The 24,548-nt window shown below is 47.1% G+C and overlaps 1 protein-coding gene across 1 annotated transcript in view; it reads left to right on the top strand.

Annotated features, from left to right (window-relative positions):
- LOC112564167 (BMP and activin membrane-bound inhibitor homolog) overlaps positions 1-24,548 on the top strand; it is a 45,639-nt gene that overhangs the window by 8,732 nt on the left and 12,359 nt on the right. The gene's annotated exons all lie outside the window — the stretch shown is intronic.

Raw genomic sequence — 24,548 nt, 5'->3', positions numbered from 1 at the left:
CGAGTACAGGACATGATACTGGAAATGGATTAGTCTCAGTTACCTGTAGTATAGTGAATTTACCTGTAACATAAGTATAATCCATAAAGCCTGGTCTAGTCCAACTGTACACCCGTTCGCGAGAATTCCAGGTTTGCACCTACATCTACACGAAAACATTTACTTGGCCTCCTCCGACACAACACACGTACACATGGAATCGTGCACATCTCGTGCTCGCTCCACCCCAACCCCGACACATACAAACTCGCACAAGCTACGAGTCTCTCTCTCACCCACACCAACATCCATGTGCCTCCCACGCCATATTTTCTCCTCGCTCGTGCCTGCCTATTTTAAGACCAAACCTACGAACTTCCGATAATGGAGACCGTTACAAAAAGTGCAGCACCACCCGTGTCAGACATCACCGTGAATGCGTTCCGTTGCCGCAGGTACACAGCATTCGACACGAGGGTGATTGGGGTGACGGAGGGGCTAGGGGTAGGGAGGGGCCCATGTACACAGCGTCTCGACATGAGGTTGGAGGGACGGGGGCGAGGCGAGGGAGGAGGCCTTGAGAACACGTTTAATAGTTGCACTGGTATTTAGAGCCTGTCTGACAGTTGTTGACTCTGTCCATGAGCTTTGCAGATGGGTCAGATAAGGACGCCAGCCTTTGGGGTTGTTAAATAGAGTGTTTAGTCTTCGTTGAGATTGGCCCTGCGTGTGCCTTCTTCTCTCTCTCCTTCCCCCATCTCCATTTCTCTCTCGTACGCACGCACGAACACGACAAACCGACAAGAGTTTCTTATATTTTAATTCACCCACCCCTCCTTTTTGAAGGATAGCATCATGTGCATAATATATGCCGATGCTGCTGCATTTTTTCTTCATAATGTTAGCTCTTTCCATTTCAAAAGCAGAGTAGAAACATTTCGTGGAATCAGGTCGAGTCGAATGAAGGAAAGACTAGAGTTTCCTCTTTCAAACCGTTGACTTTACCGGAGAAATGCAAACTCCCCAGAAAAAAACTCTAACTGGAACATTTTTAGGAAGAAAGAAAAAAAATGGATGAAAAGAAAAGGAAAGAAAGAGAAGGAAATGAAGGTGCGTCGACTGGAAGTAGTGGGGGTGGATGGAAGGAGGGAACATAAAAACCACCTCGGGTGGAGACAGCTCAGCAGTAAATTGTGGAAACTGCACACACGTTGGGGAGGTTCTGAGGCTTGCATGATGCACAAACGGCAGAAGTGTATCAACCGAAGAATGGAGAACTAGTTTTATGGCCTGTCAACTGTTGTAAAGCCACCCTCCATCGCCCCTCGAACTTCCCCCTTTCTCGAGACGGAACGGAGAGAGGAGATGGTGGAGGAAGGGAAGAGTCGAAGAAGAAAAAAAAAAAGGAGGTAACTTCCTCGCGTTGTGCCGCTACTGTTGCTGAACAAAATATAGTTTTGTAATGGAGGAGAGGGGGCTCTGCTAGCCAACAGCACGAGAAATAAGAATGGTTTGGACTTAAAGACGAGGTCATGATTATCAGTATATTTGTACCGCGTGTGTTTGTGTTTTTGTTTTTTTTCTCTCTGTCCTTCTTTTGTTTTTTCCTCTGTACTTTTATTTTATTTTTTGCACGGCCACGCACTGGATTTTCTTCCCACACCCACTCCCCCTTTTTTTTGTGCCATCAAGAATGAACTGGGAAGGCACGCACTCTGGGGGAGTAGATGATAAGGAAGAAGAGGGAGGTTCATGGGTGTGAATGCGCACTAGCGGGGATTTCCAAAGATGTGAGTGAACAACAGCGACAACAAATAACTGCAGATAAAAAAAAAAAGCGATGAAAACTGTCGACACCTCATGTGGGATCGCGCCTGTCCTGTCCTGCATCCTCCTGCCCTGCGCCATGTTTCTGGAAAGCGAATTTACCCACCACGACAAACTGGGGAGGGGAGGGCGGTTAAGGGTGGTGGGGAACTGACGACTGGCATCGACACGGTTCTTTTCTGGACATGCTTCTCTAATGACCCAGTTCCTGTTTGTTCCTGACAAGTTTGGATTCTTCGATGATAAACAATGTTAGAGACGGCAACAAGACATCCAGAAGCGAGAACTCATCCGCGGACCATGTTCACGGGTGATGTCCTCCGGTTTTGCGGGGTGAAAATGTCGTGTTTGAGACCAGCGTGCAGAGCAGTCGTTTGTTCTTGTCCTCACCATCACATCGTCCCACTCCTACCCCCGACACCCTTCACATCCTTTCCGACCTCCTCCCGCAGTTTGAAGCAGAGGGTGCTACTGGTCTTGTTTGCCAGTCACGCCTCTCGTCCGACAGAGTTGGAGATGACAGCGCCTGTGTTGTGAGATCACGTGACCGGTGACTTCTGACCTGCGATAAACATTGAGTTTGAGGTGGGGTGCGGGCTAAGTTGAAGGTTTAGTTAGTCCAGGGAAGGTTGGCTCAGAACGGTCAGGCAAATCATCGAGGTGGGGTGGATAAGGTTGGTTGAGGCAAGCGACAAAACCGGTGTGGGGAACGAAATGTGAAAGATCCACAACAAGCCAGAGGACAGCAAGAGCTGGACTCGCGGACCAATGTCGGCTGGCAGTGGAAAAAGATGATGTCCTGAGCCGAAGCTTGTCCAACATCGGGTGGAAACATTGCTCCTAGTTGTGATCAAGCTGGTGTTTCTTCTCGGAAGTCCTGGGTGGACCAGGCTGGTCAGGTGTGGTACCGACTCTCTGAAGTCACTGACCTGTGACAGCCAGGTGTTTGTGGACTGTGTTCTTTCAGACCAAGTAACGACGGCGAGGCTTTGTCGAGGGATTGCTTCAATACAGAGACTGGGGAAAATGAAAAATACGATGAACATTCACTGATGTCTATGTGCGATAGATGGCTTATCTGTGCACCCGTGTGTTTCCGGTATTGCTGTAGCGGTCTGTGAGTTTCTCTAACACTCGGCCTTAAATGTCACTTCAAGCAATCATCTACGAGCCTGTTGTTCACGACTTTCCTCCAGCTCTGCAAACAGTCTGCATTCACACGTCACTTCCGCCTTTCTTCAAGACTTCCATGTCGGTGGCTGTGGCGTGCCTTGAAGTGCTTTAAACTCCCGTCCTGCGTGTGTTTGTGGCATTCTTCTGACAGCTATCTGCTGTGCTTCCGGCGTTTTAAACTTCTTGTGTTTTCTGTCCCATTTTCACAATGTGGTTACCTTTTTCCGCTTGTTTCTCTCTTTGTTGTTTACTTTTCTTCCTGCCTTTTTCCATCTCATATTTCCCCATGCTGTATTGAGGTCTTAAATTTTGTAAAATCAGTATTTTAATTGTGGGTTTTACTTTTATATTGTTCTAAATTCTTTTATTTCATTTTCAGTAAAAGGTTTGTTACATTTTCCCGAATGTTAAAAATTTCCACGGATGCTAATTTTGTTCATCCTCTTATTGCGACATACATAACAGATCACGGGAAGAATTAGTGTTCGTTCCTCTCTGCCGGCAGACGGCACTGATGGCCGAGATGATGACAGTGATGGCGAGAAAACTCACTGCACATGCGCACAGTAGTGAAGGAAATACAACAAAAGTTTTCACGTTGCGCAGAGTTTAAGAGGATGAGGAGGGTAGGGGCGATGAAAGTGAGGCGAGCAGACAGGAGGTGAGAGAGAGAGACGCTGGCAGTTTCGAATTAAGCGATAATTTAATGTTCTCGAGTTTGCTTTAACGCTTTATTCCTCTCTTCGTTAATGCCGTTAAGATACATTTCCTATAAAATCGCCCGTAAAACTCCACTCTCAAGCGAGTTCTGTCTGTCACTCCACAAGTTAAGAATCTGGTTCCAAATTAAAAGAAGGAAGGAGGAGCCCATATAGATACAATCATCAGTTATTCGTTTCCCTCCCTCTTTTTTTTTTTTAACCCCGACATTAGCATTTTTATCCGTGCGGCTGTCTTTGACCCAAAATGATCTTGTCGAGCGTCGTCGGAGTGTGCTTCATTATAGAAAACTTTTTCCTCTCTTACCTTCCTTCCCTCATCTCCACGCTTGTCTGCACCCTTGTGCATGCAGCGAACAAAAGCCCGAACAAACCTGCTTAAAGACAGTAGAATGCATCTAGCTACCCCATGTCTAGACCGCTTACAACAAAACAAAAAGGTAAGTTTTTAAAAAGAGAAATATAAAAATATACAAGACAAGAACATTCGACAGGGAGGACAAAAACGAAAGAGAAAATAAAACAAGCGAGGGGAAAGAAAAAGTTGCACCAAAAACCAAGTTGAGTAGAAGGCAAAAAAGAAAATTAAAAGCTCACTAACCTAATCAGCAGCCCGTCGTGGACAAAACACTGGGTCTCGTAACTGTCGGCCATCTCATCTTTCTCACAGTACATTGTCAAGACGGCAGCGATTACTCCCCCCGACCCCTCATCCCCCTCCACTCCTCCAACCCACCCTGATGCCTATCTGCTTAGGACGCCAGCCGCACGAGTCGTTTTAACTTTACATGCGATCCCGACCGCCTAGTTTCTTTAAAAAAAAATGCATAACGATTGCTTTATTTGTTTTCAAGAAGAGATTTTTTTTTTTTTTTTTTTTTTTTTTTGAGACCGAGAACCCGTCTTGCCGTTCCGAGCTGGCGAGGGGTGGATTTGAGGTTCTCATTGTTGTCTGCTCTTTCCATCCATCATTTCTCTCGGCGCAAGCTATCACCCGATACCTTCAGCCCCGCCTCTTCGGTGTCGCCGTGGTCTCGGCCACAGGAGTATACCCGTCTCCTCCAGACGTTTCGTGACCACTCCCACCCACTCCACCACCACCACCACCCCGTTTCTCTGATCATTCCACCCTTTTGTCGGTTTTGTCTCACGCGATGGTCATCCCAGAAATCGTAAACGACATTTTCTATGCAGTCGACGCCAGATCGACTGAGTGGGTAACAGACTGTGAACTGGATATCGGAGATTATGTTACCCTTAGTCAAAGTTAAATAATAAAAATTGTTCATCATTGCCGTATACTTAAAAAAAAAAAATCGGGCATGGTTAGGTTGAGATGAAATTTGTGACGTCAATGACTGCTTGTTTGAAAGATTTTTTGTTTATTTTTTCCCCCCACTTTAAAACCGGAAGTAGTCTCTATGAACATGGTGCGCATGCCCGAACTGCAGCCACCGCGCATACCAACGACGCAGGGGCGGGCGTGTGGAGGAGCACTTCACACTCCAAACCCAGTCACCCGGTGAGTGACTTACCGTCCCTACCGGCTCGGCAGTGCTTCTCTTCGCGTGAAGGGCCCTCGTTAGACTGTCGTGCCCCTAATCCTTGTACAGGGGCCGGCGAAAACAAGTGGAGTCGCTGCGAGAGCTCAGTGAGTCGCCTCTCCTCTTGTCTTTTGTCACTGATGTATAAGGGTCCCGGCTCAGCAAGACACGAGATAAAGCACCATCTTGTTATGGGACTCGAGTGGCCTTTTTTTTTTTCCCCTTCTTATTCTCCGCTGCTTACCTTTTCCATCGATGTGTCTCGCTTTTGTCCTCGAGGTTCCTCTGACGTGCAGGATGTTTGCAGTGTGTTTGTCTCGAACATTAGAGAGCTATCGGCAACAAGAGGTACATTTACAAATCCGCAGAAAATTGAAGTGGGGGAGGTGAGGGCTGCGGTACCTGACGGTACCTACCCTAGGTTTTTTAACCAGGTTGCTCCTTGGACAGAACTATCCCTGCACCTTGTCTCTCCATGGACGAATATAGATGTTTTGCTGTCTTTCTACCAAGACCATCGCATAGCCCCTTACGAAGTTCTCCGCTGTTAGTCTCGTCGAGCCTAAACAAAGAATATGACTAAACCGGAAGCTATGTAGTAGTATGCCTCGTTTTAGTAGTTAACTGGAAAAATCGTCTGCCAGCAGTCCAGTAATACAAGTCCGTGGTCTCTCTGTTTCCTTCACGTGATCTGTCTTCTTGCCTCCTGTCATCTTGCAATAGCCTGGCGGAGAAATGGAACGTGTCATCGGGGGTGTGTGCGTGGGGAGAGAAAGAAGTGGACGATAGGCGCTGGGTGAGCTTTTGTCGCGCAAGGCTGCAACTTCCTCAGGGCCAGGCCAAGGGCAGGGAGGCGCGCCTAATTACCGCTTTGACTCGGAGGACCGCTGTCGTAACGCCGAGCCCGCTGTTCCGCCTCCCGTCGCCAGCCGTCGCGCGGAGAGCAAGATGACGCGCCATCTGCCGCGCGACCTCACCGAGCGACGGTTGCAGAGAGTGGTCAGGAAAGGAGGGGAGGGTCAGCCGGTGAAGACACATTTCGTGTTCTTTAGACTGAAGGCAGCAACCTTAGGCGATAATTGGCAACCTTGCGCCAGACAAAGTGGACCTCCGTAGAGAACAGAGCCAGACCTCTACCTCGAGGGACAAAGGAGGAGGTGGAAGGAGCAATGACGTCCGATGATTAAAAAAAAGTTTTTTTTAAAAAAAAGATGAATTTTCCTTTTTGCTCTTTGTCCTTCTTGTCCTTCTTGTTCTTGTTATCACTTGATGAGTTGATGACGAAGACTGCAAAGAACAAGAGGATATGAAATAAGAGTGTCAAGTTCCTAAGAAGAGACACTGTCGAGGGTTAGTACCCAACCGATTTAATTTTAATCTTGTTTGCAATGCCCATCAATCCGAGCTAGTTTTGTGTTGGTTAAAGCCTGCAGACGTGCCACCAAGGTTGTAAATTACATGTTCATGCCATCCTATAGATGACTGTTGTCATTCAAAAGCACAATATAGGCTTTATACGGTGAGCTGTAACAAAGCATGTGAAGATATCTAGTCAGTATTCGAAACTCCTTATCCTTATATTAGCATCAACGGAAATATTCAGGTCACTCAGTAAATTATTGTTTTTAGGGGTGAGGATTGGAACATCTAAGCAACTTTTTGAAACAAAAAAGGTGAACTTTTTATAGGGGCTGAAGGTTAGCTACAAGGGTGTGTGGTCGTGAGAAGGGAGAGCAGGACACTGAGCTTCACACAAACTCAGACAGCCAGGATCAATAAGACGGATGTGGTGAAGAATGGCAGGCAGAACGCAGGAAATCCATCCTCCACGCTCCTTACTGCACCACCACCTCCACCACCACCACCTCCACCACCGGTCGCCAATCGGAAGCGCGTCCTCAGCAGCCCTGATCAAATCACTGGCGGTGAGTAAGGTGCGGCCCGAGCATCACCGCCAGCGTCTCAGCACCGGAAACCAAGCTTGCTTCCTTCCGCAGCACAAATGGAGCCAGGAGAGAGAAGATCCGCATTTCACGGCGTTTTCTCATAACTTGCCTTGTTGTTTATGTTGAGTTGGGGGCTGCATTTAGTCGTCTATGTGCCCCCAAACCAGGACAAACAAAGGCAGTGTAAGTGGTTGAAAGGGGAGGTTGGCCATGCCGGCTGGCATCTGACGCCAGAAGTGAATGTTGGATGCGAAGGGTTTCTGAGCCGGGTTGCATTGCAGGGCTGGGTTACACCAGGGTTCACGCCTCCTTCCTTTACAAACCTCCTTCCAAACCTGAAAGCCACAGATAAATTTGAACCTTGTGTGTGTGTTCGCTAAGTAAAATGTTAGGGTAGTTCCACGAACAACATCTTTACAGACTGAAATGTCTATTCACACGATTATCTGATTATTTTTCCACCCCTACTCTTGTATTCTTCGTTGGTCAGTTTATTTTTTTTTTTCACAGTTTCCAAAGATGTTTTTTGTCCCCTGTTCTGTGCCTTTTGTTGACCTGTGACTATCTGCGATGTCTGCACTCATTTTTTCATGGATTTGCACTCTGTATCAGGTGACAAAAGCAATAAAACTGCACTGAATCGTTTAGTAATATGGCGCGATTCTGTTCTGTAAGAGTTTATCTTCGTTTTAAAGGCTCTGGACGTGGCTTTATAACCCCGTCTTCCCAACAATCCTGCCCTGCGCATGTCTGTTGCCATGGCCGTCCTTCCTGCGTGACTGCGCATGTCTCTCTCTCTCCTGACACAGCGACGCAAACGACTCGGCATGCGCGCCGCAGGGCTTCGCATTTCAGAAAGAGGCTGCTGTCATGGACACCGAACCAGTTGCATGTCAGAGTTTTGTCATTTATCTCTTGCTACAGCGCTCTCTCGCTCTCTCCCACTCCACTCCCTCCTCTGCACGAACCCTAAGGTGTAACCACAAGCAGCTGGTCCGTGATAATATTTATCGTCTGCGCCGAGCCGACGTTGCCAGAGGCGAATCGTAAATTTTCGCCGAGGTAAAATGGAACAAAGAAAGTCGTTGGTATTCTAAGAATCAAAATTGCCCCCACCCCCTCACACAAAAAAAAAAAAAAAAAATCCGCATGTAGCAGGCGAGTTGCTCTGTGTGTGGGGAAGAAACAAAAAAAGGACATGAATATTTTCACTTAAGAAAAACAAATCCCAAAAGTGTTTCGCAGAAAAAAGACATTTGGGGAAAAGCCGAGGAGATTCAGATGTTTGAGTAGAACTAGTAGTGGAGTTAGGAGATCTCTCGAACGATTAGATGAAATGGCTGTTACAGGGGTTGGAAACCCGGAACAGACTAGCATACTCTTTCCAGGAGTAGCTATAGTGTTATTCTATCATCTTCTGTTATGCTAAGTGGGATGTAAAAATGGCGGACATTAACGATGCAAATGTGGGGAGGAGTGGTGTTAGGGAGAGGCCTTAATGGATTAAAAAAAAAATCTTTTTGATATGGTAAGTTTATATCAGCAGCGCATCTATGCATGCTCAGTGCCGAGGGTGTTTTTTTATGTGGGAAAGAAAAGTCAGAGGTTGAGAAGTGTTATGTCATCGCAACCTTCCCAAGCAGAATACCTGTCTTTATTTCAGCCAGTGTCGGTGGTGTACAAATTCCAAACATTCATCCATCACCCACCCAGTGTAGATATCACATACAGAGTATGTGGTCGGTGTGGGTGGTAGGTGGGTTTTTTGAACTCGATTGATGCTCCAGCAGCCGCAGTCGGCGGTGTCAGTATCAAAGCGTGAGAACTACAGTTTCTTATACTGATGTCTTATCGCGAGTCTGTCGACCGTTGAAATGCGTGAACTTAGTTCTCCTTCCCCATTCCCCTGTCTTCCCACCCCGAGTGTCAGGCGGTTGCATGGCGCTGAGCGGTAGCCAAGCGCGGGTGTATTGTTTCTAACGAGTGCAACAATCCTGCCGCGCGGCAGGATGCGGTGAGCGCCAGTCGCTCTCGGGTTCTGCTGGCGCCCCGCTGCTGGAAGGTAATACAGTCCGCCTCCGTGTCACGAAAGCTGGCAGGATGAGGCTGTTGAGGTGGTGAGGACACTTCCTCTCACACTTTACATCTCTGAGGGTCTGTCTAGTTGCTGGGTCCTCCTACCTTGTGTGGGTCCCGCGAGAACAGCGCGAGCTAGTCAAGTCTTGGTCACCGAGGACGCAAACAGGAGTCGCGTGGCGAAGGTGAGATGTTTCCCGCCGTCTCCAAGAGCCTGGCGTGTGAAAGTCGTTGCATTCGGGTGTGAAGATTCTTCTCCCCTTGGCAATGGATTGGGAGTCGGTGCAGCCTTGCCGCAACACCGCAGCGTCTCGGGATCCATAGGACGAGATCGCCAGGACAGTAGACGTGCCATGCTGTTGAAAGGTTTTTCACGTTGCACCAACAACTCTGGAGCCGTATGTGGTTCGAATCATCGTCTTCAGAACAGAGGGTCACATGTTTGAGGCACTCGTGCCTGTCTTTTAAAAATCAGATCTTGAGCATACCAGCAAATGAGTGCATAATCTTTCTGGAAAGAAATGTCAGGCGAAGCAGAAAATTAGGCTTCGCCTTTCATAGGATGTGCCAGTCTATGTCTGTAAGGCTACGACATTACAGAATGTTTTCCCTTGTTACCTCTCTCTCTTTCTCTCTCTCTTTCTCTTTGTGTGTGTGAACGAGAGAGGAATCTGTGCAATTTTTCGCATTTTTCTGACTCTTCACCCCTCCCCTTTCTTTCTCACGAACACTCTGCTGAATTCTGTCGAAAGGCAACAAACCGTGAAATCATTTACACACAGTTTACATCTTCTTAATGCAAATTTCACGTCATATTGTCGCCCCTTGTGGATAGTGTCTCCAGAGCTCCGCCACTTCAGTCCACGCGCTTCACGACCCTCGACCTCCGAGAGCGGAACGGGAGGAAGGGGGAACGACCTCGCCAGGACGTGAACTCGACACTCCCTCGCTGGCCATCCGGAGCTCCCACCTCCTCCCCGGGATGCCTACTGTTGTGGACACAATAGCGACCTCAAGGTGGCCATTCTACAACTCTACCCACAGTCCAGGATGCTAATCCCTTTCTTATCGGAACACGGTTGTGAATTTTTTTTAAAGAGACTGTAATGGGAGGGGAAATATGCATCCATAATTTCCCCCAACTAAATTATCGGGAAAGTCAACCAGAAATAAAGGATACCCTTTGTGCATTGTTATTCAGTTTAGGTTTAATTAACTGGAAAGACACGAGTATGGGAATGGGAAGATAATTGTGTGGGTGGGTGGGGTTTGTGTTTGTGCCGAGGTAGGAGACGTGAAAGTAGCTGTTAGAGGACGGCGACAACAATCCAGCTGATGGTTTCACCCCGCTGCCATTGTATGTGAAACACACACACACACTTGTGCTTAGAGACTCCAAGACAAAAATATTTGTTTGGCTTGTTTACCAAGACTACACAAATTTTAAAAAACTCTCATTTGATAAGGTATCGCTGCTTACAAGACAGAATGACAGTGGATGACACTTTGAGACACTATCATGACCGATCTCATTTCTCCGTAATCAGCAGCCTTACAGTAGCCTCCCCTGCGTAGCCCTACAACCTGCGATTCTGGTTTGAGGTGGCGTACAGACGTCGGAACATCATCTCACGAAGCCATTGATGACAAAATCGACCATTTCAGAAATAGCAATGGTATGGAGGAAAAGTCGCCATTTTGACAACCAACGACAGATTTCCTAGCACCAGAGAATCCACCGTTGTCAGTTGTGTAGTAACAGCAGGACTGTCACATCCTTCCGCACTTTGATTCCAGATAAACTACCCTGCTAAAGGGACCGACGGGTGACAAGGATGTCCATGCGGAGGGTCGAGTAGGATCGACGCAGTTGTCTGCCCTTGGGCCGGTTCAGTGCCGAGAGACGGTGCATCAGTGTATTTCCGCCTGGCGTGGAGCCGGGGTTATCACCCCACCCCCCCCCCCCCGTGGCGCCCCGCCAACCCCTCTCCTTCGCACGTGCGGGCTTGCACGCGCAGGGGGGGAACGTATCGAGACGGAACGCAGATGCTTGGGGGAAGGGTACGATGGGGGGGGTATGGGGGGAAATGGTCGAATTTTGCAGCCTGACAGATGGAGTTGGCTGACCGCTTGCCCGCGGCCTGTCTCCCCACCGCTAACAGCTAATGGGACCGGAGGCGCCAGGCGCGTGCATGGTTACGGCCCCTTTGACCAGCAGGCGGCGCCACCGGGATGCTTGACGAAGGTCGTCTGCTCCCATCCTTCCGACCGCCTTCATCCTTGGACTTGTTGAGAGTCAAGATGGATGGAATTAAAGAAAATCAATCATTGCTGCACTCTCTCACAGCCGCCTGCATCCGAAATCACTGCATCAGAGATAAAAAAAAAAAAAAAAGTGGGAGGAGGGGGACTGGGAGGGAGGAGAGAGTGAGCGCGAGGAAGTAGGAAAGAAGTGCTGTTAGTCACCGGGGGATTTCGAAACCTTGGCCCCTGAGCTGAGAATGCGGAAGACAAATAATCAGGTGTGATTGAGTCTCTGTTTTACAGATGCCTGAAAAAATTGTCGTTCATTTTAACTGGCTGGTCTTGAATGCCGGATTGTAGAAGACTCTAGATGCCATGGAGATATCGATCAAGGATGACAAAAATGGCGGATGCTTTGTTATTTGTTAAAAGTTTATTGAATTTAAGTAATTATTTCATTCTAGGAAAAAGATTATTACACTGTATTGAGACACATTTCTTACGCGGTCAAGAAACAGTGTGTGAGAGAATAGACGGAGTGGAAGAAAAGAAGAAAGAATCAGGCGGAGAATAGTAAGAACGTGTAGCACAAACCTCGACCTTTTCGTTTGTACCGAAGCATCCCTGCCTTAACGAAAGTGTACAGGAGAGTTGGGGTGGGGTGGTGGTGGCTCCATCACCTCCGCCTTCACCTTTGACTGCTTCTCCGACACCCTCCCTTCTTTTCCGCGATCGTTTCCAGTTGGCTTCCTCCTCCCCGCCAGCCTCCACTCCACACTTGATAGTTCAGGCGCCGCCACGGCGGTCAAGGGTCAGATAAATTTTCTGGCTTCGGTTACGAACAGGCGGCTGTCAGTGAAGTCCCACCTATGAGCCGCTAACAGAAACAACATGGCCACGGAGCAGATCCAAGCTGTGTTGCTGTTGTAGCTTCTACTCGACTGTCCCTAGGCTATCGTTTCTGTTCCCAGTTCTTTCACTCGATAGTCCTTTTAACCTGGTATTTGGTGCGCGTGCGTGTGTGCGTGTGTGTGTTCATGCGATTCTTGTCTTTTACTAACGCAGGAAGTTCTATCACCCATCCCTTTTGATCCATCTGGTCACTTCTGATGAACCTAAAACATTTAATTTCTTACTTATCTGAACAGGCTGAAAACAAGCACTTGTACAAATGTTGGGGGGTCTTAGTGATGGTCATTCTAAAAATAGACAACAGGTGATCTCATTGATGTACCTATACATTACTCAGTCTGACAAGATGTAGGTATAGTGTAGCTTTAGATGTCTTTCATTAAATGTCCAAAGTGGTCCTTCTATATGAAAGTAAGTTAATCGTCTTCTTTCTGGGACATCAGTCGTTTGTAGACGGTTCACGGGGCACAGGTAGCAAGGACGCCGCGACTATAAATAAAATATTCGCATCGTGACTGTACGACAGTCGTCTGTCTGTCTCTTGTTCCTGGGTCTTCATATTGTCGAGCAGTTAGAAACCTTGTCCCTTTTATCACCAGCTTAGGGTTGGAGACGGAATGTCACTCTGTCTTGTTTTCTGGACCAGCAACCAGAGCCTGTCGGATGCCAGAGCTGTCGCGTGTCTAGACACCAGACGCGTTTTGTCCTTGCTTGGAGGAACCGATGCTAATCTCGAACTTCCCTCTCAGGCAGCAAGAGAGCTCTTCAATCGGTTCATTTGGCCTGAATGGCTGGAAGTCTTGTAATCAGTCTCGTGGTTATACTCAAGGCCAGACATCACGTCCTACAGTTTACCTCACTGGCAGTCGTCCTGTCTAGTGGAGTGCACTTCTTTGTCGGCAGAAGGAAAACCTTCCCCTCACCCCACTGACCCACCCACCCAACTACTCCCCCCAACACACACACACCAGACTTTTCTCTTGCGTTAGGGGTGTGGAGGGGGAATATATGGTGTAGGATTTAGAAAGCGTGGATCCTGTCTCTCATTCAGGTTGAGGTCATTTGCAAATTCTGTTTTCCATCTGATTTTCTGAGGCGATGAGATCCAACGCACTCAGCTCCCGGCAAAGAGGGTGAAAACTAATTAATGTGAAGGGAAAAGCAAACCTGTTACTCCTTTCCTCCTCTAAAAATAGTTGTTTTGCAAATCATGCAAAATGTGGCAGTATCCCAAAATAATTAGATTTGTAGATAGTTTTTTTTATAATTCGTAAGATACTGGTGTGTGTGAGTGAGAAATTTTGCTAAAAGACTTGAAATGACAAAGGCTGTGCAAAAGGATTTTAGCAAGAATACTAAGCACCACACACACTGCCTGGAGGTCTGAGGTCACGACCCTAGACGGTGATCACAGCTGGGTCAGCTGGACAGCTGATGGCTCCCTCGTGAGCGAAATCGGGTACTTTGCGTATATGTCCCCGTGAAGGTGGCCATGGAAATGGTCTAGGACGGGGTGCGAGGGGAGGAGTAGCGATAAGTGTCGCTATCTATCAAAGCTGGTCTGTCCTGATTTTCATAGCTGCAAGACTGTTCGAGGAGTGTTTTCATTTGGGGTTATTTTGTTTTTATTCCATGATCACGTGTATTCACCGACGCAAAGACCGGAGTGTCAAAGAACAAGACTACAGAACTTTAACTGGACGTAGTTAGCACGTCAACGAGACGAAGTGAGAACATAAAACCGTAGTGCGAGGACTTGAACGTCGTTGGGATGCGTTTAGCAACGACCGGTGCACAACTGTGAAAGGATTACACTCGGAGTGTCCCGACTTATGAAAACACCTCACCTTCATGTCAAATTTGCAGAAAAAGAAATATGAAGAAGACAAGTTAGAGTGAGCGGGCGAGGAGAAGAAAGGTGGCCCTGTACAGCGTCGTTGACAAAACAGTTTTGGGAGGACATTTGATCCCCCTGTGCTGCGCTCCACTTTCAAGCAAGTTTGTCGTCAAAGGGCGGAGCAGCCTGCTCGCTGTCTAGTCAGTGTCAATAACGAGTCCCTACACTCCACTCACCGACGTGGACTCGGAGGGCGACTAACCGGATGACTACAGCAAACCCCTCGATGGGAGGGGGATCTGTCAGGGGAAGTGTGTGTGGAGGAGAAGAATCACAAATCGTTCCTCTTTGTTGTAAAAGATGTTCCCCAAATCAGAATTTTCTGCAGTTTTTAACTGATGCTTCTTCAGATTCAGAAAGTGACTTTTTCTGTTTCTCTTTTTTTTTATTTTGGAAATTCCTGGGCAACAGGGGTCGCGTGAGCGCCAAGGCAGCGGTTGAGGAGCCGCGAGTTTGCGAAACCCCGTTAAACGGATATTTATCTTACTTAGCTTGACATGTTGCTCTCTGACCCTTCGGTTCAAAATGGAGCGAAATGGCCTGTGTGCGCCAAACTCGGCGAGGCGCGAGGGTGGATTGGAGAGAGAGAGCCGAGGGGGAGAGGAACTAGGGGCACGATGCCCCTGTTTTGCCAGAAGGGCAGAGCTGCTTCCACAGCTTGTTGGTGGCGTTCACCTGCTTGCACAGGGCAGACTGGTGCATGTGCCCAAGTCACACTGCCTTTGTTCTTGTAGTTAGCGACTTTAACGAGAAGGCTGCGAACCCGAGGCAAGCGTTTATGATCTGTTCGAGACAAATGATGCCATCAGCCCAACTTATGTTTGCACAAGAGATAGAAGGTTATGAAAGGTTTGGGGAGAGGGAAGAAGAAAGAGAAAAAAAGAAGCTGCGGATGTTGATGAGGTGGAGGAGGGCGACTGGGGTGACGATAGTGGTGGCTGCTGTGGTCTAAGCGCTGTAAGCATTCAGTTTGGATTAAACATATACGTTTAATCTTTGGGAATTAAATGGAATGCAGTGAACCTTGTGAAGGATGATAAATCTGGTCGAGGGCTAGATATAATATTCAACGAAAAAAGAAGGCGCAATTAGAAGGTAAAAGAACGATATGGTCTTTATACAAAGTAATGGTGGAGGGTAAGTACTCCAAGCATTCGATTTGGACGGAAAGAGAATGTAGTATTACTAAATAAATCGTCAAACTGTCAGGAGGGCTAGATACATACATGTATTTAACAGAAACAAAAGGAATTTATAAGGTAGGGATCGGGTTGAGGGGAAGCAGGTCCTGTAATATAATTCTCTTTGTCGGATAGGAAGAAAAAAAGATGACATCCTGTTAATGACAAAACATTTAATGAAAAAAAAAAAGGACTCGTTTGACTTAGAGGCCGACATTCTGTTTGACGACAGAGATAGGCAAGCCAAGTCTGTGGCGACCCAAGGTTTGACTAGCCCTCTCACTCCCCAACTCCCCTCCGCCGAGGTAAGCTTGAACAAGTGAACAGGACGCAAAACACGGGGCGCGCTTGTTTGACCAGCCCCGGGGCACTAAGTCCCGGGCACATGTAGGGTTGTGTGCTTTCGCCAAGCCACACCAGCCTCGAGCTTGTGTTGAATCAGAGAATCTCGGTCAACAGGTCGCTTTGTCGTCAAAGGCACCGTCGTTGTGTGAACTTTGTTTTTAACGTGTGTCCAACATCTTGGCAGGAACACGCAAAGCGACCGTCTCCGCCGAACGCCAGGGTATTGTTGCTATGGAAATAGTGTGCGAGGGTAATTTAGAAACAATCAGCGGGCAAAGGTGAAGATTGAGAGGAAGATTGTCATCATTGTTTCTTGGACGAGTTGTCCTCTAAACATAAGAAGTCTCTTTGACAAGGTTAACGTATGTCTGTGCTTGCGGTATTTTATGTTAGTATTTAGCCTTGTATGTGTGAGACAGAGAGAGTATGTTGAATATTAACACACAAAAATTCTTTGAGAGAGAGGCGGGTTGAAGCTCCTTATAATTCTCAAGCTTCATCTCTCACCCCAGTTATAATGATAAAGAAGGAAAAGTTGGAGCAGGATACTGCGCAGATATAAGAGAAACACATACACTCTATAATGGAACGTGAAATGGCAGCTGGACAGACCTGGCACCATCTGGTCATGGCGCACATTCCCCTGATTAGTCACGACTGACTGCAGCAACGACACCAGCGCCACCATCCCAGAGCTGTTGGGATATTTAACAAGTTAGCGACAACACGTGGACTGCAGCAGCAGCAGCAACAGCAGGGGAAAGAACTCACTGCCCAGTCTCTAATTCGGACCGAACGGTGGCGCCACTGGTACAACAAGGTCAGGTGCTAGCATCGGTTCCGATTGGTCGAGAATCTTGACGTCATTGCTAGAGAGGAACTAGACAGCTCGGGCGCCGCTCGGATTGTGACAGGTGTCGAGCAAGCGATACATCCACAACGCTCGTTGCCTTGATTACTAATTAATGCCAGACCGTCTCCGATGCATTTCTCTACCAGAGTCCCTCCCACCCCCAATACCCCTCGCCGCAGACATTTCTTTCTCTCTTTCTCATCCTTCCCATGTTGGCGTCTGCTGAACAGCTCTATGTCTCCCTCCAGCTGAGCCTTGTGCATGCGATACACCTCCCCGTCGCTTCCGACACGAATAATTAATAAGAGAAAAATGTTGTCGGTTAGCTCCCCTTCCTCTTGACAGACACTCTTTGACCTTGCCTTTTACAGATATCAAATATTTGACCGACTGTTTTTACTGCCTTACATTTGAATGTGTAGCCGCCAAATGCCGACAGGGGAGGGGTGTTTTTCGCAGTTACCCAAAGAGCTGAAGGGAAGTTCCTCCACACACATCCACCCCCCGGAGAGATGTAATCTTGCCCTTGTGTCGATTGCCTTGAGCCTATAGCTCAGAAAGAGACTGCAATGATAATGTGTAAAAACGAAGTGATAGCCAAGATAATAATCACCCAGTAGAAAGAGAATCAGTAGTGAAGCTCCTGCATTCCAATGTATATGATGTCATGATCTTGCTACCTTAAAACTCCTCACCTCAATTAATCTGTGAATTTTCTGGTTGAGGTGTTATTGTCGCAAAAGTGGACGAAAAGAGTGATGTAAATCTGTATTTTAGATGATACAATATAAGTATAATAATAATGCAGGTTGGACGAAGTGCTTAGGTATACCAGACAGAATTAGAATTTGTAAAGGCGAACCTCAGTGCAAAATTAGTTTAAATTAGTGTGTTAAATTAATCTCTGATTCCAAAATCTGAACGAAAAATATTACTCCTTTCGCGAGATCGCGAGTCTTCAAACATCGCAGCTTCATCGCTTCGTCAGTTGAAAGATGTTAAGACGCTATTACACGTGACGTCACGGCTGTCGGTAATCTCGTTAGTAAATGCACGACAGGTCAGAGGTTACATCTTTACTTTCCCGCTCCCTGCCTCCCACCCTTCCAATCCCATCCTCTCACCTCCATTTTTTTTAAACCCAACTTCTCTACCACCGCTCATATCTCTTTTCATTCTGTTCCCCCATCTCAATTTTTTTTTTTTTTTTTTGTCAAAGCAGGCTACAGGTACGTGGTCGCACTTACCTTGCCTTATACTTAAAAACAGAGCAGCAAAGTTTTGCGGCGTCGCCAACTCCGATACGACAAATGAGACTCAGACGGGCTTACCACCCAATAAAAGCCATCGAAGCGGGTTTTACACGGCGGGGCCTGAGCTGCGACTCACGGCGAGGCACGTCACAAGCTTCCAGGCCATTAGCTTGACAACCGTCCGCACGACACATAGCCTGCATGAAAAAAGATGAATGGTAGCTTAATGTCTCCTTCCCCATCTCCCTTTCTCTCTCTTCTACCCGCATTACAACAGGTGGAAAAATATTACATTGTTTAAAATACTCAAGTTCAAGGATGTAGTCTACATGAGATGGATGTGTTTGGATGTTTGCTCACGCGAGCTTCTGACACCTGTAGGTCAGTATAGTGTGCAAAGAATATTTAGAAGTATGATGGGAATAAGAATAACCTACACGTTGGAAGTACTAATATTCAGTAGAGGTGTAGGCAAAGTAAAGGTTACCACAAAGGTAGATGTCAAAGGTCTGAAGAACTTTGTCCAGCTTGAGTCTTCAGGTTGCAGGTGGCTGTTCGCTAACGACTGCCTATGCCACGTGGGTTACAGTGCAGTGATTCTGAACAGATTATGTTGTTCCTCATTGTAAGAAACCTCTGGGATACAGAACTATGAGACAATTTTATTCCAGCATGTTGTAAAAAAATAAGACTGAAAAAAATGACATTTTTCCATGCATCGCAACTGCATTGCAACAATAGTAAAAGTTTAAATCCCAAAGCCTGGCTACTTGCATTACACATAATCCCCAGTCGTTTAATCGTCTTTTATGGTTTGTTGAGTCTGTTGGAAGGACCATGTTCTTATCTGTCTTTTTCCATATTGTTCGGGATATTTTTGTGACAGTCGCGAGCACCTAGATGGCTGGGGAAACCCAGTGGCCCGTGATGGTATCTCAGGTGCGTCTGCTTGCCTTCCTGGCGAAGGTCGTTGGTTCGATGGGTTGAACGACTCCATGTTGTAGACTCGGTGAGCCTAGGGTTTATGGACCTGACCACAGATAACTGTCGGCTTTCAGGTGGTTGTATACCGTTTAGTCTTCCCGACAGCCATCCCTCTCCCCGCCAACCATCCCTATCCTACCCAAGCCACCCATCCCGAGGATTTATGAGTTAGCAGATTGTGTCCCACGGAGCTGATATCAAACCGCACCCCATACCCCTTTCCCAAGCGCGCGCACACACACACAAACATCGCACCATCAGCTGCTTTGCTTTTACAAAAAAGTCTTATTTTGAATCCTCACTTTCTTCTTCCAGCACATCATCATTGTATACTGCCTTCCTGGACCTCAGTCGTGTCATCACCACGAAGTACACAATGTTGTTTAATATTTCACGTTGCTCGGTGGCTGCCGAGCTGTACTGTGGGTGGTCGGACCGCCATGTTGCTGTTGTACTGTCGTTGGCGAGTTGTATAGCGACCAAGTCGCCCCGCTGTGTTGCGATGTGCTCGTGCACACACACACACTCCCGACCTGGAGTCCGCTCCGCCACGCTGTGCACACACACACACACGTTCACAGGGCGCTCAGAGCCAGGGGCCCGCCAGCGCCTCCTGACGGCGAAGATGGCAGTTGTGATAATGCGCCCCCTCTGCTGACGTAAACGTCCTCCTGTAAGGAGCCGTAAACCCCTGCCAAGAGGCCCCTCGTCCTGTTGCCGGGAGATTGCGCGCCGCTGTCTTTGAAGTGAAGTATTCACTCCGCCAACTTTGCTTTGAGTTCGCTTGACTTCATTAGAGCCCTCCTCACCCCTCAACCCACCCCTCCCACAGCCGCCTCGTCCTTTGTGTGGTTGTGTACAATACTTGCACACACGTACACACGAGCGCACCTCCATGCACGTACAGGGACAGAGAGGTGGCGGGAGGAGGTGAAGAGGGAGAAAAGTAAGAGAACTATTGAAGGACTTCGGTTAATTCGTTTGTAGTACACTAAAGGAAGAAGGTTCTTATGGATATGGCTCTACAAATGATTGCTTTTTTGGGAAGGCTTGTCTTTGGCTTTTGTACAATGTAGAGTGTTTGCGTGAACAGTTTTTTTTTGGTTTTTTTTTTTTGGCAACAAAGTCAGAACTGTGATTTACACGTCAGCGATTTTCAAATTATCGCCATACAACCTGATTAATGTTTAATTTGGACCTCTGAGTGATTCCTCTCTGAGGAATAATGGGATATCTCAGCAAGGCCTGCAACCTGAGACACCTTACGTAAAATCAACCAAAGTTTAACGACTTTAAACCATGACTTCCAACGATATTCCTCCATTCCTACTCGGGGTACCCTTTTGCAGTTGCGCCCAACCTGTGCACGATATTCCCAGGACAAGGGGGAATCCCGTAATCTCACATCAGTCTGTTGTTCTCTTGTTTCCCTTGATCTTGCCGCACTGTAGTGGTCGTTGCGTTCTCAGCCAGCGAGCGACTGAGTGCAGAACACCTCGCCTCCGGAATCCGAGAGAAGTGAGCTCTTGAGAGAGGCGAAGCCTCGTCACCTGACAGCCATGGGGAGGAGAGAAGAGTCGCCGACTGCCGACAGTGAAGGTGGGCCTCTGGGCTGCAGCAGGCGGCTGGAACTCTCCATCTGTGGTGACGACAGTAGAGAACAAGGGTTTGGCCCCAGGGCCCTCCGGGTGAGCCCTAGCGAGTAGTTCTGTCAGAAGTCTGTGCAGAGAGCGACAAAGGGAGGTTATGCATGTGTTTCCTGCACTTCACACTGGTTTCTGAGTCGTGATAACCTCTTCATGTTGTCTGTGGTTGTGCTGAGTGAATTCTACTCACTGTTGCAGACATCAAAAGACACACACACACAGAGGGAGTGAAAAAAAAATTAAAAACAAAAAAATATAATAATGCCCCTCTAAATCACATACTGCCAACACTTCGATTTCTTATAAACTTAAGAACAAATTCCTGCCTGTGATATCTCCTCCTCTTCCATCCATCATTCGCTACCTCCCAACCTCTGTCACTGCTGTTCACCACGTGTCTACTACATGGCGAGGAGGGTCGGGTGGCGACCGTTGCCTTTGTGATTTGAAAGAAAGTTTTGTTAATCGTCTGCGTCTGTGGCCGTAATGAGTTGGGCATGGACCTCGTTATCTATCGCAAAGGCGCCAGCAAGTGTAGCCAGCTGCTGCACTTGCCAGGCAACGACGATCGTGATAAGCACACTGACTGCGGCGATGACAGCTAGCCCTCTGCGCATGTCCGTGTCAAGCTCTCGACAGTCGGCAACTGATATGGCGGGTGAGCAGAAGAGACACGGTTACTCCTGGAGCTGACACAACGAATTTGCCATAAAAGAGCCAAAATTTAAAAAAATAAATCCATACAAAATGAATGTGTTACTCACATAAACACTAAAATAAATAAACTGCACATTTGAAAAAAAAAAAATAGTGATGCCTGGATCCGATCCTGTCATCACAGGTTCAGCTTGCGATAGTTTTGTCTTCATGATCGCGAGTAGTGACCTTTGTATCTGATCTTTTGGAAAGATGTGTTTTGTGGAAAGGTCTAGAACCATACACATGATTAAATATACTTTGATTCGAATTGGTCTTTTGTAATGATAGGAATAAATTTCAACTACACGTTTGTACTACTCGTCACACCTTCGTCCGTCATTCAGACATGAGATCAGAAAGCGAGAGAGAAAACTGTGTGAGGAGAAGAAGTTCATAACCGATGAAACGAGTTTCAGAGGCAGCACTAAAGTTTCAGGAGGATGTCGGTCATCATGCCCGCAAAGTTTACTGAAACACAATTGCCGGTCTAGAACACACAGACAAAAGAAAGAATATAATTTCATTTTTTTTGGAAGGTAATAGAAGTCTTAGCCATACAGCCTACATGAAGATATCGCCGACCGTATCATCTTAAATAATAATGATAGCCGTGTAGCCTGAAATAAGATAGGTCAGCATAAAAATCTGTAGGTAAGCACAGAACCAGCATGAAAGAAGTCAGGGGAGGGTTGAGTGTAAGCAGACGAGGGAGCGTGACAAGACCCAGACAAAACAGTCCTGGGACTACCCGACATGGCTGGGAGACATCTCCGTGATCGGAAACCAACCTCCCGATTCGCCATGGGCAGGATGGGGCAGTGAAAGCTTGGGGGAGGGAGGTTGCAGTACTGAGGAGAGGGTGTTAAACAAAGCATAACCACCTTGCGATTTGCCCCTTTTCTTTGTTTGCTTGTTTGTTTTTAAAAGGGACTTGTAGATAGCAGGCGTCTGTGAACTTGCTGGAGCGGTTGCTGCTTTGCCAGGCAAGTCTTTTCAACTGCTTCCAAGAGAATGATGTAACCGCCAGTTCATCAAGTTCTTTTCTGGCCGCGCGACCAAACATCCCCATCCACTCTAAGATTTGGGAAGCTACCCCGGGTTGTTGGAGGGCGGGTCATCGCGGTTACCCCCTCGGCGCTTTTATTGGAGAGGTTGCGGTAGTTGGAGGATAACGAATATTTTCTTTGCGTCAGCAGTGGTGGTGGTGGAGGTGGTGTTGGCTCCTGCTTCCCTTTCATTACCGAAATTCTTATCCGATGATAGGAAGACTCAGTATCCGCCTTTTTCCCTTCATCTCTTTCCCAACCTCCCCTAGGGACACTGCTATCGTGACGATAATGTATTTCAATGTTTGTTATACCAGCAATTGTTCTTACCTTTAGCCTTACTTAAAATAATGGGAGGATTTTCTTATAAAAGCGTTCTTTTCACAATTAATAACCGCTTCTCGACTTGAACGCCAAGCAGAGTCTGTTGACACGGCGTTTGTTTGTTGCAGTGTAAATAAAACTTCCACTTGAGGCTTCTTACCCCTCTGGTTGTGAACAATAGGACCACCCGAGAGTAGCCTAGCAAAGGGTTAGCCTAGCCCTGCAAAGAGTCTGGCCACGACCCTCAGGTGGCTCTCGGTCCTTAGATGTGGATGACCATATTAACTCTGATTCTGTGGATTTGTTCTCTGGCAGTTCTCTATTTTTTTTCTCTCCCTATCGCCCACTCCTCTTTTTCTTCCATCCCTGCGGATGACCTGCTTGTGTAGACTTTATGTTTAGCTATATACACATCAGTAGAAAAGGAAATAAAAGACTAGAAACTGACCTACAACAACTAAACTTGCTGCTGACAGACAAAAATAAAGGTCTCTAGTAGTGGATTGGTTATGTATCACTGAGGTACGAAGAGGATCAAGTAAACATAAACAGACACGTGTGTGCACAGGCGAGTATTTGGTTCTTACAATAACAGCACTTCTTTCCTCTGGCTTCCATGTTCTCACACAAATCCCACAATACCTCGGTCACTAAGGCGTTTGTCTGGAGAGGGGGAGTCAGCAGTGAGTAGCTGCAATCTGCAAACGGCTTGCGGGGGTATACGACAGTGGCAAATACACACAGGAAGAGGAACAAACAAAGACGGTTTTCAATCAAGTGCTCTCTCCTTGCCGAGGCCAGAGCCGGAATAAGCGAATTAGACTCTCAAGGGCGTAAACCTGTGCGGCTGGAGTGCGCTCCCTTTGGTTGCATTTTTGGTTTCTCAGGAGATGCTGATAAAGGGGGGTCCCTACCAACGAGCTGTCATGGATTTCAAAGGCTCGATGGCTGGAATCTGCTAACAGACGGGCTGGAAGGGAATCAAAGATTTGATCTTCTCGGAACAAGGCCGAGGTATCTTGAGAGACGTAAACTTCTTACACCAGACTTACTTTATTCACAACATTGTTTTCGACCACGCCTTTTTTTTTTTAAGAACACTGGTATTAGGGTTGATGCACTACAATGTTACATGTTCGCACTGGGCCAGATTATTTTAACATATCCGACTATACTAGGACTGGTCCAGTCAGTGTAAAAACTACTCCAGGTCGAATGAATCATGTTTAAGCCAATAATTTCCTGCCCATTACCAGCCACACTCCCTGGCTTTGTTGATGTGCTGCAGTGTTAGCAGGTGATTGGTACTCACCCATTTTCCCCCCTCCGAGAACATAGCCAAGCGAGATGGATTGACAGAGAGGCAGATAAACTGTTTCGAATTACACCGAGTGGGACGGGACAAGGTGCCGCGATAGCACACTGGCACGCAATCTGCTTGCGAGCACCTCCAGGAGGTCAGCCAGGCATGTTAGGTCGAGCGAGGGTGAGCTGGGAGAACCAGATCCAGATGAAGGGAGGTTTGTGATTCAGTTTTTCTAGGCTGAAAGGGCGATACGGAGTGACTCCAGTTCTGTTCCTACGATCCGATTACTCTGCTTGAAATTGTTGTAAACATACCTCTAAAACATTTTTTTTATTTAGTGCCAGCCATACTTTTAGTTCACTATTTGTCAAGTAACAGTCGGTGGACAACTATTGACAGTGGCTCATTCTTCACAAACGTATACTAAGCATGCATTAGGTGCTAAAATATCGTCAGGAAAAAATAAAAAATTTGACCAGTTTGACAATTAAACCAGTATGTTCCCCGTGCTCTTATTTGGTCCATTATTTTCATGTCTTTTTGGATTGTTTGTTGCTTTGGTGCTCATATAAACCCTTATTCACGTGAATCAGT

Source organism: Pomacea canaliculata, linkage group LG5 (assembly GCF_003073045.1).
Source record: "Pomacea canaliculata isolate SZHN2017 linkage group LG5, ASM307304v1, whole genome shotgun sequence".
In the NCBI taxonomy this organism is placed as follows: Eukaryota; Metazoa; Mollusca; class Gastropoda; order Architaenioglossa; family Ampullariidae; genus Pomacea; species Pomacea canaliculata.
This window is presented reverse-complemented; position numbering and strand designations above follow the sequence as displayed.